This window comes from Psammomys obesus, unplaced genomic scaffold (assembly GCF_907164565.1).
Source record: "Psammomys obesus unplaced genomic scaffold, mPsaObe1.curated_primary_1811, whole genome shotgun sequence".
NCBI classification, from domain to species: domain Eukaryota; kingdom Metazoa; phylum Chordata; class Mammalia; order Rodentia; family Muridae; genus Psammomys; species Psammomys obesus.
In genome coordinates this window covers 6,452,559-6,458,234 of record NW_026592732.1, presented here as the reverse complement: position 1 = coordinate 6,458,234, position 5,676 = coordinate 6,452,559, and the positions used below count along the sequence as shown (strand labels likewise).

At 40.4% G+C, this 5,676-nt stretch overlaps 1 non-coding gene across 1 annotated transcript; it reads left to right on the top strand.

The window, feature by feature from the left end:
* Positions 1-4,783: 4,783 nt before the first annotated feature.
* LOC129683085 (small nucleolar RNA SNORA17) lies at positions 4,784-4,912 on the top strand. The gene has a single exon (XR_008721100.1). It is a non-coding gene; the product is annotated as a small nucleolar RNA SNORA17 (small nucleolar RNA).
* Positions 4,913-5,676: the final 764 nt, after the last annotated feature.

Below are 5,676 nucleotides of genomic sequence, written 5' to 3'. Positions count from 1 at the left end.
AAAAAAAAAAAAAAAAAAAAAAAAAAAAAAAAAAAAAAAAAAAAAAATCAAATCAGGGCTGAAATCAATAAAATAAAAAAAAATAAGCAAACAAATAACAAGCAAACAAACAAAAAAATCAATGAAACAAAGAGTTTGTTCTTTGAGAAGGTCAGTAAGATGAGTGCTTAGTGAAAAATAATCAAAAAGTAGAGAGAAAAGATCTAAATTAACAAAATCAGAATCAAAAGAAGGAGGGGACCCAAGAGAGGATGTTTGCATTTCACATGGAAGGAGAGATAGACTAGATAGAAGTAATGGCTGAAGAGAGAGGACAAGTTAGGAAAGGCAGCACAGAGTGTTAAGAGATCAGACCTGGGGAGATTGAGGGTGAGAGGACAGAAGGCCTGTAGAAAAAATGAGGATCTGAGGGATGGATATCTCTGTGACAAGCTGGAGCCCTAAGTTAGGGTAAGTTCATTGGAGGATATGAGGGGAACTCTAGCAGAGAATTCTAGTAGCAGAGGCCATAGGGACTGAAGAGGACACCCTCTGGCTAGACTAGTCCTCTAGCAGAGGGAGGGGAACACCACCCACCTACAAAAACATTGACCCTAAATTTGCCCTGCTTACAGGATGTGCACTGATAAAGACAGAGCAAATAGAACAAAGATTGAGGAAATGTCCAACAATGCCTAGTCCAAGAAAAGATCCACCCTATCAGAAAGTGCCAACCCCTGACACTATGAAGGATACTTTGCTAAGCTTGTAGACAGGAGCCTGTCAGAATTTTCCTGAGAGACTCTGCCCAGAAGCACCTCAAAACAGATGCTGACATTCATAGGCAAACATTGGGCAATACATAGGAGGTCTTGTAGAAAAGTAGAATGTTGATATAATGTTCTTGTGGAATGTATACAATTTACCCTTATTCATCCACAAGCTGATTTCTCTGCCCCACTATCTAGTTTCAATCTGGACATTGCATTGCAATGCTTGTTCTAAGCATCATCTATCTCAAATTTGTGTAAACATGCTACCATTTGTTATCTGCATTGCCAACAAAACAACCAGCCAATTCTGAACAATGGAGAGAAAAGGGTAAGACATCCTGGTCTGGAAGGGAGGAGAAAGAAGCCCATGGGAAGAAAGGCTGAGAGATATAGCAGAGAGGCAAGAACCTGAAAACATTAGGATAAATGAACTGGACCTAAGATATGACTAAAAAACAAGTATAATGTGGGAAATCTGAATGGGAGGAAGCTATGCAGGCTTGGAGGTTCAGGGTGGAGTAATTATTGCCCAGCATTGTGCTCTAAGTTAATTAAGTAAATCTTAGTCTCTATGTAGTGACTTGGGGATACAGCTGGTTTAAGAATAATCACACTTTAAATAAAAAATAAATCAATAATAATATTAATAATTGTCATAAGTGGGAGGCGAGAGAAAAGGACTTGGAGGTGACAGGAGCTCCACAAGAAGACCAACAGAGCCAACTAACCAGGGACCAGAGGGATTTGCTGAGACTGAAACATCAACCAAGGACTTTGCACAAACTGGACTTAGGCAAAGATGTACCAGATAGGCAGCATAGGCTTCATGTGGGTCCTCTAGTAAGGGAAGTGGGGACTGCATCGGACAAGGACTCTTGCCAGCTTTTTGATCATTTCCTCCTGGCAGGAGTGCCTTGCCAGGCCACAGGGGAAGAAGACATGCTCAATCCTGACATGACTTGATGTGCTGCAGTAGATGGCAAAGGGAGCTCCCCTTTTCTGAAGGAATAAAAAAAATTAAAGGGGGGCGGAGGGACATATAACGACAGACACTAAGGATATACAGAGAATCCTAAGGCCATACATTGAAACCTGTACCCCACAAAATTGGAAAATTAAAACAAATGGATAATTTTCTCAATACATACTACTTGCCAAAGTTAAATCAAGATCAAATAAGCAATTTAAACAGACTTATAACTCCTACTGGAAGATAAGGAGTCATTAAAAGTTTCCAAGCCAAATAAAAGCTCAAGGCCAGATGGAATTAACACAAAATACTATCAGACTTTTATAAAAGACTTAATGCTAATATTCCTCAAACTATTACACAAAACAGAAACAGAAGAAATATTACCCAACTTATTTTATGAGGCCACAGCTACTCTGATACCCAAACCACACAAACACAACTACAGATCAGATTCTTTTATGAACATAATGCAAAATGTCTCAACAAAGTACATGTAAACCACATCCAAGAACACATCAAAATGATCATTCATTGTGATTTAAAAAGGCTTCATCCCAGAGATGAAGGGATGGCTCAATATATGTAGGCCAGTAAATATAAGCCACCATATAGACAAAGTGAAGGACAAAACACACACACACACACACACACACACACACACATGCACGCACACACATGATCATCTCATTTGATGCAGAAAAGAGTTTTGACCAAAGTACAACACCCCTTCATGATAAAAGTTCTAGAGTCAAAGTACATACCTCAACATAATACAAGTAGTTTACAGCCCATAGACAGCATCAACTTAAATGGAAAAACTCAAAGCAATTCCACTGAAAAATTAGAAACAAAACAAAGGTTGTCTACTTTCTTGATACCTGTTAAATATAGTATTTGAAGTCTTAGTTAAAGTAATAAGATAACTGAAAGAAATAGGGGACTACAAATTGGAAAGAAAGAAATCCAAGTATCTTTATTTGTAAATGATATGATAGTATACATACGTGACCTTGAAAATTCTACAGGGGGAAATGGATAAACAGCTGATAAACACTTTCAGCAAAGTGGCAGGATTCAAAATTAACTCTGAAAAATCAGTAGCTTTTTAATATACAAGTCACAAAAGGACTGAGATGGAATCAAGGAAAGAATACATTTCACAATAGCTTCAAACAATATAAAATATATTGAAGTAACTTAACCAAAAAACTGAAAGACTTATATGATAGAAGTTTTGACACTGAATAACATACCAGAAGATAGAATGTTCATGTTCATGAATCAGTAATATTAATACAGTAGTAATGGACATCCTACCAAAAACCAAAATTTGTAGATTCAATATAATCTTTATCAAAATTTAACACAATTCTTCACAGAGCCTGAAAGGACAATTTTCACCTTTATATGGAAACACAAAGAGAGAGAGAGACAGAGACAGAGAAGGGATAGTTTTAAACAAACTTCTGGAAGTATCACCATCCCCAACCTCAAATGATAATGCAGAGCTATAGTAATAAAAACAGCATGCTTCCTTACTGACAGGAAGCAGACATATTGATCAGTGGAATCAAACTGAAGATCCAAACATAAATCCACAGTCCTATAAACACCTGATTTTTTGTAAAGAAGGCAGAAATACACACTTACATATTAAAATCCAGAAACATGACTACTCTGGCTGAAACACAGGTGTGCACCTAGCACACAGCTTTAGTGCTTCTGGCTGAAATACACACACACACTCTTAGTACACACCTTTAATTCAAAACCCATATTTGAAAGTGATGTCTAATTGAGAAACAAGGTGACAAATGAAAGAAAGATTTGACAGAATAGGATATGTCCCACTCTCACAACGGGGGAGAGCAGCACAGAGTGAGAGTGAGAGGGGGCTGTTTTATTGGGAGAGTTTTACAGAGACAGGTGGAAAAGAGAACAAACTAGACACAGGTGAAGAAAGAATGAGCCAAAGGATGAGAAAGAGCCAGAAGATTAGAACACATTGCTAGAGTTAGTTTAATACCAAGCAGAACAATTCAGTCAGAAGTGAGAGAAGCCATATCGAATCCGTCAGCTTGGAAAGGAGTTTGAGCCAGAATAGTTGAGTCGAACCAGCCAGCCAGAATTCAGAAAGAGTTAGAAAGGGTGAGCAGTAAGATTCAGAGGCTAAAAACATTCTAGGCCTAGATTAGATTGTATGGAGGCTAGAAGCTTCTGGGACTAGGCCTAGGTTAGGAGACAGAGGAAATAAGCCTCCAAGACAACAATTGAATCAGGTGAATAAAAGTTATTTTTACACTTGAGTAGCTGAGATTACAGGCCTGAGCTCCCAAACACAGCTTTCAGTTCAGGATTTTTATTTTTGTGCTTTTGTTTTTGTTTTGTTGTTGTTGTTTGTTTTTTGTTGTTGTTGTTAGCTTTAGTTTTGTTTTTTTCGAGATAGTTTGTGTGTGTGCGTGTGTGTGTGTGTGTGTGTGTGTGTGTGTGTGTGTGTGTGTGTATGTGTGCGTGTAGCCTTGGCTGTCCTGGAGCTAAACTAGCTCTGTAGACCAAGTTGGCCTAGAGTTCACAGAGATCTGCATGCCTCTGCCTCCTGAGTGTTAGGATTAAAGGAGTGTGCTGAAATACACTCTTTAAAAAAAAGCATCTTCAACAAATGCTGCTGGTTAAACTGGGTAACTACATGTAGAAGACTCCAAATAGATCCATATTTATTACCCTACACAAAACTCAACTTCAAATGAATCAAAGATCTCAATATGAAACCAGATACACTAAACTTGGTCGAAGATAAAGTGGGGAATAGCCTTGAACTCTTTGGCACAGGAGACAACTTTCTGAACAGAACATCATTAGCATAGGCACTAAGATCAACAATCAATAAATGGGACCTCTTGAAATTTAAAAGCTTCTATAAGGCAAAAGACACCATCCAAAGGACAAAGAGGCAGCCTACAGGTTGGAAAAAGATTTTTACCAGATCTACATCCAATAGAGGTCTAATATTCAAACGATATAAAGAACTTTAAAAAGTGGATATCAAGAAAACAAATACCCTGCTACTAGAAGCATTGCAGGTGTGGCAATGTGAGTGTCAGTAGGTGACAGAGAGGAGAGAAGTTATGCCTACACCCAAGATAGTCACAATCAGTGTGAATATCTGGATGATTAGTAGACTGACATTCTCTGCAAAAGGTGAGCCTGAGACAACCTTCAGCACACTGCCATGGAGGCACGGAGGCCCAAACAGACTTCCAGGGTAGGAAGCAAGCTGGAGACAGAAGACACATCCCACCCCACCCCTGTGGGGCTCAGGAGAGAAGCAAGCCCAAGATGACCACCAGTCTCACACCATGGGGTCCAAACAGAGAGCAAGCCTGATATGGTCACCAGTCTAGTGCTGAGCTGGCCTCAGCTGGCAGCGGGTGGGTGGGGGATCAGACCATGCCTGAGATGATCCCTGCCCCGTGCTATATTTCACAGGCGAGGCATAGCAATCCTGAGACAGCTCCTGAGACAACCCCAGATACATAGACACCCTGGCAAGCAAGTGGTGAAGAAATGGAAAAGAAAGAGAAACAGAAGGATGTGGGCACAATGAAAAGAAGCAGAACTGGAGACTTGAGGGTAGTGGGGAACAGCCTGATGTAAGAAGTTGGTGATGCCTCCTGGGAGCATGGTGGGGTCCTGGCCTGTCCCAGAGGGCCAGAGCAGCAGGGCTCTGTTACCACCAAAGGCCAGGCAGATGTCACTGATCTGGGCTGCAGCTTGGGGATATGTTGAGACCTGCTCAGCTGTGCAAAACTGTCCCCACTCTTCACCTAGGCATCCTGGGAGAGCAGGCATGAAAACAAGAGAGCTGACCCTGCCTTCAGCCAACTGCAGTATGTAGTAGAGCAGGCCCTGCGCATGGTCCAGGAACCACAGTAGAAATGGCCCTCATTGCAG